Below are 10,472 nucleotides of genomic sequence, written 5' to 3' on the forward strand. Positions count from 1 at the left end.
GCAACCTTTACCTATCTCATTCAAAAACTGATTTGTGTGCCAGTTGTATTAGCAGTAACATTATTCTGCAGGGCTTATGAAGGTAAAAAGGGAAGCTTGCAACCTGCTGCTATGATCTGAATGACCAGAATGAAGAATTGCTTTGGCATTTCAACATGTGGCCCTGTTTTTCATTTTTCACATTGCTTAATTGCTGGTTTTGATTTTACAAATTATATATATCTATATCTATCTATCTATCTATCTATCTATCTATCTATCTATCTATCTATCTATCTATCTATCTATACATATATATATATAATTATAATTATTAAATTATATTTAACTTTAAATTCATATTAATATATAAAAAACATATATAAATTAAATTAAGAAATATTTATTCCATATTTCATGGTTTTTTATTTGCATAACCTTTCACAAAGACCCAGTGAAACTGGGTCTGGTTTTACTATAAATTTTTCATGGTTGTGTTTTGAAGGTTAAACTCATCTGTTTTAAATTTTAGGGTTTGTGTGATCTACTGAAAACGCCAGAAATCTACAGCACAAGAAGCCCCAATCTCCACCAATCTTTTGGAAATGGGTTATTTCAACATCACACACATCACGTTTATATCCATTTTCAGCTCAATTTGAATGAGGCGCTATCCTGAAACAGCTCTTGTCTAGGGTGCCTGAAGATCCCAGAAGTGTTACCAGCAAGCCTATGTTTGTAAACTGTAATTTCATCTATTGAAAGTGGCATGTAGCAGACGGTCTACCAGTCACACGGATACAAATAGCTCTACAGCTTTAATTCTCAAAGAAACCTGATATCTCCAGGTATCTGTCTGCAAAAGATGAAAGATTACATTCTCTAAGCATCTCTGTAAACCTACAGCTCTCTTGAGGCATGTGTCAAGTGTTATCCAGCGGTTGGAGGAGACGGATCATCTAATGTGCTGCTTGCCCTGAAGGGATTCTGGGTAAAGTATCTAAATGCAAGATGTTAAAGCAGTTATTTTACAGTAGACGTAGATTAATGTTGACCTTTCTGTTGTTTAGTTATGCCTATGATGAGCAGCTGTTGTGGGTTTGCATCCCTTGAGCTGTATCAGCGTAACAGTGTGAGAGAAAGGACAAGAGTCAGAACAGATTACTGTTACACGGTTGGGGAGCGTTTGTTCATTAGAGTCTGGTCTGTCTACTTCACTCTCAGTCTCTCTCCATAGGCAAGAATGACCCGAGATCGCTTTAATATCTGCAGATGTTTCTGGCCAAAATGAGATAAAATAGAGAGAAGGCTTTTCCTGAGAAAACCCCCAGTAATTTATGTGTCTCTTCTGGAATTCTCTGAGCTATGCTGTAATTCACATTGTTTTATAACTCTACAAGCTGTTTCATTTGTGTCTAGTATAGAAAACAGTACTGTATATTAGCATTTTGTTGATGTTTTTGAAAGATTTATTGAATGTTTTCAAAAGGAGTCTTTTATGATCAACAAGGCTGCATTTATTTGATCAAAAATAAAGTAAAAACAGCAATATTGTGAAATAGTATTACAATTTAAAAGAACTGACTTCTTTTTAATGTATTTTAAAAATACATTTTATTCCTCTGATGGCAGAGCTGAATTTTCAGCAGCCATTCCTCCAGTCTTCAGTGTCACATGATCCTTCAGAAATCATTCTAATATGCTGATTTTAATCTCAACTAATATAAATTAAAATTATCAAATAAAAAAAAAAAAAAAAAAAAAAAATTCAGATGTTTTTTTGTCACTTTTAGTCTATTTGATTAATTATACACAATAATAATAAACAAACAAACATATTCAATAACGTCTTAATGGAGATATACAAATTCAAAAAGCATTCTGTGAGAGATACAGGGATAGGGATAGAGGATAAATTATTGATGGATAACGTACTGATAGATAGCTCAGTTTAATAGAGGTAGATGGAAAGTCATTATCATGATGTATAAATTATATAGGACATTTACTGAGCTAGCAATAAGATCCATTATAAAAAGGTGAACAGCTTTCATATTAACCTCATCCTCATGTGCAAGATCTTGTGCATCCTGTCGACCCTAATGTTATAATGGCGTCAAAGCCGGATGGGAATCTACAAGACAACTGAAGCTAAAGTAGGTTGTTCATTAATACAGTAATTCTGCACCAAACAGAGAAAAAAAAAAAATGAATAAAAAATCTTGCACGGATCACAGCGTACGCCATAGAGTGTGAGGGCTGTCCTCCATGAATGAAGATGCAGAGCTGTACTGTAATTAGTTTTGGGACTTGATTATTTGATTATGTGATGTAAAGTCCCCGGTCGTGCACCACTGAATAAGCGTATTGTGCCTGCGCGCATTAACAAAGGCCATAATCCATCCTATCACGTATGATACAAGCGGTGCACAAGTCCCACCACATCTGATTTAATTAGTAATTGATAGCAATAAACAGAGCTCATTGGAGTGGAAATAGTAACTTCTGTTGAGATGCTTATTTGATATGGTGTTTAACACAGAGGCCATTAAAAACTCAAAGGATGATTACATTAGCAAGCAGGTTACCGTGACAGTAGTTACTTTTAATCATCTTGCTAAGTTATTTAAAGAAGAGCATTGAGATGTGCGCACACAAATACAGTATAACAATACACAGGGCTCAGGACAAAAAATAATATGTCAGTTTTTCTTAATTATTTACATATTTATTATTTTGATTTGAGATTTCATTTTATGACACTGCTTTCTGGAATAGTCGATTCTGGTTGGTCAGTTACAACATGTATTAGTCCCTAAGTATAATAAAATAATTTTAAGTCAAATCAATATTCAGTATCATTTTTAAATCAGTATTTTTCAATATAGTTACTTAAACTATAGCAGTGTAATGTAAACTTATATTCTATGGTTGATTATTATTTTTATTTTCTTATTTTTAATGTAATTTAAAGTCTGTTCTTAATATATATATATATATATATATATATATATATATAATATATATATATATATATATATATATATATATATATATATTCCGATTTTACTCACGTAGAGTTACATTTGGACCATCTATACCTATGCCAAAAAAAAAAAATAATAATAATTAAAAAGTAATTTCACTCAAGTTGTTATTGTCTTTATATGTTGAATCCTGAGATTGCTATTGATTGCTATTGGTTGATATTATCTTGATATTGGATCATGATGGGCATATCTGAGTTGTGTAGAAATATAAGCAGACTGACTTACAAAATGTCTTTGTATCATTTTAAAAAGCAAGACTCATACATTTTCTGTTGAATGCAGCTGTCCTTGTTAGAAACATAATGAAGCAAAGGGAGATAAAGAAATGAGCTCTAGTGATACTATGCTCTGAGGACGTTCTGCTGATCACCGGGGAATCATGTAACTGCAAAATATTCCCAAAATAATCACAGACAAAAGAGAAATTTCTGGTGTGGAATGATATACATGATTAAATAACAGCTCAAGGAGAACATAATTTTGAAAGAAGCACAGAGAAATGCATTTTTTCCTGCCTTCATATCAGAGGACAGATTTGTCTTTGTTTGCCTCATCAAGGACTGTATAATTTAGTCAGTGAAGCCATAATTATCACACTATGCAAAACAGGAACTCAGTGGCGGTGAGGCAGAAAGAAGTGCCCAGAAGTGCCTGTTGGCACTATATGCAGGCATATTTTAGCTAAGAACTGCATATAGTGACTGTATGATCAACTTATGAAGTGACTGATGCAGTATTTTATTTTATTTTATTTTATTTTATTTTATTTTATTTTATTTTATTTTATTTTATTTTATTTTATTTTATTTTATTTTATTTTATAGTTCACCCAAAAATGAAAATTTGCTGAATATTTACATCCGAGTCATCCAAGTAGTTTGTTTCTTCGTTGGTACAGGTTTGGAGAAATATAGCATTACTGTACATCGTTTGCTCATCGATGGATCCTCTGTGGTGAATGTGTGCCGTCAGAATGAGAGTCCAAAGAGCTGATAAAAACATCACCAAAACACCAATTAATGTATTGTGAAGCAAAAATCTGCATGTTTGTAATAATAATAATAATAATAATAATAATAATAATAATAATAATAATAAATAAATAAATAAAAAATAAAACTTTTAACTTTTAACTTCTGGCTTTGCTTCTGGCTAAAATATGACTCCTTTATACATAATCTTGTAAAAACAGACCTTACAAATCTCCAGTGAAAAAGGCATTTGAGTCAGGAGAGAAATATGCACAGATCAAGCACTGTTTACAAGTAAGAACAGTCCAAAACAATTCTAAATAAATAGTGTGATGTTTTTATCAGCTCTTTGGACTCTCATTCTGACAGCACCCATTAACTGCAGAGAAGCCAAATTTCTCCAAATCTGTTCTAAAGAGGAAAAAACTATAACTTGCATACATCTTGAATAGCCTGAGTGTGAGTAACATTTAACAGAGAGGTAACTTAAGAATATTTTATTTAGAAAAACACCTATAATGCATTTGACATAAATAACAAATTCTCCTGAATAATAATAATAATAATAATAATAATAATAAAATGTTTCTATGTGAAGGCTGTAATAAAAATTACAAATATTGTAAATGAAAAACTAAGTAATCTATGAATTTAAAAAAGAAAGGTATATATAATTGCTATTTGGAAACTATAAATGAAATTAAGTTCTGATGCGCTTCATGTTTAGGCCACACAATTTTCAATACAGTATGCATCAGTCCATGCTTATACAGTACATTCTTTAAGATACTCTTTATGTCCTACAGGTTTGACTAGTGATGTTATGGTTTTTATGTTTGATTGTATTTGTGTTTATGCATATGCTGAAAGTTAATTTTCCTCTGGTAACATTCCCATGAGTGTGCACTTCCGTCTGTAACAAAACAAATTTGTTTAGAACATGTCTCAGTATTTTTTTATATACTTGTGCATGTGTGTTTCAGTTTCAGGTTTTATGAGAGAACGTTTAAACTTCAAATAAAGAAGCAAGTGAAACATTTATCACACCTTAACAAGAGATCTCATGCAATTTTCAAACAGTTTGAAAGAACAAGAAAGGCTTATTATGGCATTAATAACATCTACAGCAATTTTGACAGATGGTCTGTATTGCTGAAAGATGAAAGATGCTTCTTCACTCTCACCAGCTGAAGGTCTATTTTATTTTTTTTTCTACCCATTGAAGCACAACCATGAATGTATTGAAAACCTCTCTCCTGATGGGGCGACTTCAATACCCTCATCTAATTTCTTTCATAGTTTTTGCCTAATCTTTTTTCTTCTCATTTTCAAGTATTTTCATATACCTCTGTTATCATTCGAGCTTAAGTTTGCCAAGTCGTGTTTCATTTTGATTCCCTTTATTCCACTTCAGCAAGCCAGTGCCAAATGATTGTTTGCATGGCAACTATCCATGTTTGTTTCTTCTCCTCTCCTTTTCCCCTACATATGCATAAATAAAACGATAGTGCCGCTTTCTTACAAATTAATTTCATAGTTACTGACTGCAAACTCTTTTATTTTGTTAATTAATTTGTCCCCCTCAAAAGATGAGCAGAAAGTACCGTCAGACAATGCTTGTCTATTATCTGAAAAACAGGAAATAATCATCTTGAAAAAAAAGAACCAAGCAGCATAAATATATAATTTGCACATTGCAATTGCATATAATTATTTGCACATAAAATGTGCTATACTTTTAATTGACTAATTAAAATTAACTATATTAACTATATTAACACATTTTTCTATATTATTATTATTTTTTTATTATTATTATTATTATTTTTTTTTTTTTTTGCGTTATTTATATGTGGAAAACTGTTTAACAAAGTTAAACTCTATACTATTTATACTACTAATTTAAAACATGATGACACCACTGCTTTGTGCATAGCGGACCAAGATCATAATTTCATTAATCATGTAAAAAATATTTTCATGTATTTGAACTCTTAAGGCCCATTCACACCAAGAACGATAACTATAAACATAACTATAAAGATAAATATATTATCATCCACACCAGCAGACGATATTGTCTGTTTATTCCAAGCTTGTCTGCTGCTGCCGGGGGCAGCTGTGGCCTAACGGTGAGAGATTTGGACTTGTAATCAGAAGGTCGCAGGTTCGAGTCTCGGTGCTGGCAGGAGTTGTAGGTGGAAGGGAGTGAATGAACAGCGCTCTCTTCCACCCTCAATAACCATGGCTGAAGTGCCCTTGAGCAAGGCACTGAACCCCCAGTTGCTCCCCGGGCGCTGGATCTATAGCTGCCCACTGCTCTCGGGTGTGTGTTCACGGTGTGTTCACTTCTCACTGCTTTGTGTGTACACTTGGATGGGTTAAATGCAGAGCACCAATTTCGATATCATTAATCAGCTCTAAAAAAATCTCTCTGAAAATACTTAAAACTTTAAACTCTCGAGCTCGTCATAGCAGGATTGATTCTGATTGGCTGTCAATGTTTTTATCATTCATCAGCTGGAAAAAAATCGGTCTGAAAGTGATTCCAATGATAATATTTCTCTGGGCCTTTATGATTATAGCTGTGGTGTGGACTCTGCAATTCTTTAATACTGAGAACGATTTTTAGAACTACAGTATATATTTATCATCCTTGGTTTGAACTGGCCTTTACTGTCACTAACAGTTATCATGAACAACACACAAAAAAAATATCACATATATCTCTGTTGATACGTAAACATTCCTCTTGGATACTTACACTAATGCATTGATAACAGTTTTAGGGAAACATTGTAGCATATTGTAAATATTGTAGCCCAACTAAATAAAGGACAGAACAGTCTTAAGCACAGCATATAACAAATGTCTGGCAGTTTTAGATGGATACAGATGCCTCAGCCCATTCTGAAGAACATCTGGAAGTCTGAAATCTTCTAGTCATGAAATAATTGTCCCTCTTCCAATGACTCATAAACATTGGAATACATCCATTCACAGAGGGCTCGAATGTGTTGTCTTAATGTATACAACAAAGGTTTTTTGAAAATTATGGATTGTCGCTACAATCAAAGCTGACAGTTTATACTAAGAATCACAGAGTAAACAGTTATGGTCAGGAGTCAAAACAATTCAAAAACATTAAAAGCATTACAAATTAAAAGCAGTTATGTATGTCTTTACAGCAACATCTTTGTGGTTTATTTTCTTAGGCAATTTGACAGCTACACTTTAATTGACTTCAGTCTTTGCTGCTTGTGTTTTAAGTTTAACTTATGATGAGAATAAAAATAAATTAATAAAACCATTCAAGTGATGATAAACAAACAATCTGACATTGCTCGCTGTCGCGGAAAACCTCATACATTCTCGCTTTCTTCTGTTTTTCCCACGGCTTTCTCATGTCGGTTAGTATTGTTGTGGTGGCTTTTTAAGAGACAAACAAGGGAGATACTCTTTAAATCTTTCATTTATGACAGTTGAGTACATTATGCACAGACAGACTCTCACAGGATGACAGATTCATATTCAACATTGGACAAATAAAGTGCTAAATACTGGCAGATGTAAAGGGAGTCCAAAGGAGCATTGATGCAGAAATGCTCCCTTAAATCATGCAAGGAAAAGAAAAGAAAAAAAAAGTAAATTCCATCTTTAGGTTGGTTTAGAGTTATGATAATCTCTGAGATTATGCAAGAGAATTCAGTGCACAGAATGTATGTATTAGCATATGTAAATTACATTTTTAAAGGTATAAGATTGGTTTAGTAAAATTAACCTATATGATTAATCATAAATATGGTCATGAAATGACAAATACTGGCAGATGGAAATGGGAGTCCAAAAGAGCAATGGCCTAATTGTCTATATGCAAGAATTAATTTATTTATTTTTTATCTAAATTTAATCCTTAGAAAAATGACAGACAAATAAAATACTAATTCCTGGTAGATGGAAAGTCCAAAGGAGTAATGATGCAGAAATGCTCTGAGATTAATAAAATTCAGCTTAAAAAAAATAATAAAATAAAATAAAAATGCAAATTTCATCTGCCATATATTTGGTTGATTTCGGTGTTATGAAATTCAACATAAATATGCTTATCACAGATATGACGGTCAAGCAAAGCAAATATTAATAAGAAAGATGGTTATTTTCTTTTGAACGTGTGTGATATTAATGTACGCCCTTCTGCGGTTTTTCATCAAAACAGGCTTATGTTGTGTGTGTATGTGTGTTTGAGTGTGTGTTGAAAATGGGAGACGGCACAGATGAAGATACAAAAAAGTGAGATGGCATGTCAATACTTTTAAAGGGTTAGTTCGCCCAAATATTAAAATTATGTAATTAATGACTCACCCTCATGTCGTTCCAAACCCGTAAGACCTCCGTTCATCTTCGGAACACAAATTAAGATATTTTAGATTTAGTCCGAGAGCTTTCTGTCCCTCCATTGAAAATGTATGTATGGTATACTGTCCACTTCCAGAAAGGTAATAAAAACATCATCAAAGTAGTCCATGTGACATCAGAGGGTCCGTTAGAATTTTTTGAAGCATCGAAAATACATTTTGGTCCAAAAATAACTAAAATTATGACTTTATTCAGCATTGTCTTCTCTTCTGGGTCTGTTGTGAACACGACTGCTGTGACTGTTGACGTACAACGCTGCTGACGTGTTTTCTGGTGCGGCCAATAACAAAGAAAACACGTGTAGCAGCATCATACACCTGCGGCGTCACTGCAGTGTTGTGAACGTGCTCATAACAGACCCGGAAGAGAAGAAAATGCTGAATAAAGTCGTAATTTTTGTTATTTTTGGACCAAAATGTATTTTCGATGCTTCAACCCTCTGATGTCACATGGACTACTTTGATAATGTTTTTATTATCTTTCTGGACGTGGACAGTATACCGTACATACATTTTCAATGGAGGGACAGAAAGCTCTCTGACTAAATCTAAAATATCTTAAACTGTGTTCCGAAGATGAACGGAGGGTGAACTAACCCTTTAACATTCTTTAGAAGTGCTTATTAGGTTACTGTCTTAGAGGAAAATGGACCTCTAGAGACTTTAAAGAGAGAGAGCGAGAGAGAGAGAGAGAGAGAGAGAGAGAGAGAGAAAGTGTCCCACACATACATTCACTCTTTTTGTGTTTCCTGGAGCCTCTGTCACTCCCACACATTAAACACACACACATACACAGGATAGAGCGGCCGTAGGGACAAACATAATTATATTAATTGTTAACATAATGATGCATTTATTTTTAATGTGTTCCTTCTGGTAATTAGTGCAGGTACCTGGGGCTTTCAATAGTCTCTCTGTTTCCTCTTTCACATTTTCTTGTCTTATTGTCCTTGGTGGAGCTTCGAATGAGCTGCGTTTAGTTCCTCTCCAACAATTCCCTCACAGGTGTTCCAGCGCACAGAAAATGTCATAATTATTAGATCGCTCTTTTATTACCTTTGAGTCTCTGACGCTCAATCCGTGAGAACAGATCTGTGGGGCTCTTTCGGTCTCTCTCTCTCTCTCTCTCTCTATGTTTCATGCAAAGATGTCGCAGGACCCCTGCTCAGGACTTAATGCATAAAAATGATTGCCATTTTCTCACATTTGGTCATGAAAAAATGAAATATGAATGAATTGTACAGGTATAATGGGGAAACGAGAGCTAGGGGGGAAAGATAAAACTGGAGAGAGGAGGAGACAAATTAGGCAGGAAATGTGACTAAGAACAGAGAAACAAAGCATAGGACAGGGGAGCGTAGCATTAGCATTAGCCTTAGCCTTACTGATTGAATTAGCTGGCTAATGTGATTGTGAGGTGGTCATGTTAGCTTCAGGGTTCAGTATGAATATTGTGGGCTTTTCTGCATATTGCTGTCAGAATGAAAGCACAGTTTCATGATTAAAACCTAATAAGGAGAAAATAATTCTACATCTCGCCTGAATGCAAATAGCATGAATTTATGTGTGGTGTTCATTATTCCTGCTTAACCAGGCTTTCCCATTGGACCGGCCTAAAAATGGCAAATCTGTGATTCAGAAAGCTTTTCTGTGTAAGGATGGAAATGTGTAGGTGAGTGGGTCAGATTTTTTTTTTTTTTTTTTTTTTTTTTTTTTTTTACAATGTGGAGACAAAGTGTCTTATTGCTGCATCAAATGGACATGATTTCTATAGTTGTAGTGACTTTGTTAAAGTTATTTTCATCTTGCAAAATGTCAAATCCTGCTTAAACCAGCATAAACTGCTTTGCTGGTCTTATGTGAATTGAGTCTCCATGCCTGACCAAGCTAGTAGCTTCCCAGCCTGACCAGCTAAAATTTGCCCAAACCACTCTACAATCAGCCAAAAGGAAAGCCAGCAAACCACACTAGGCTAGTTTGAGATATTTTTAGCATGGTTGTGTGGTCTCTAGGAGAAAAATGACTTAATATGCACACTAACTAACTGTGTGTGTACA

This window comes from Cyprinus carpio, chromosome A9 (genome assembly GCF_018340385.1).
Source record: "Cyprinus carpio isolate SPL01 chromosome A9, ASM1834038v1, whole genome shotgun sequence".
NCBI classification, from domain to species: Eukaryota; Metazoa; Chordata; class Actinopteri; order Cypriniformes; family Cyprinidae; genus Cyprinus; species Cyprinus carpio.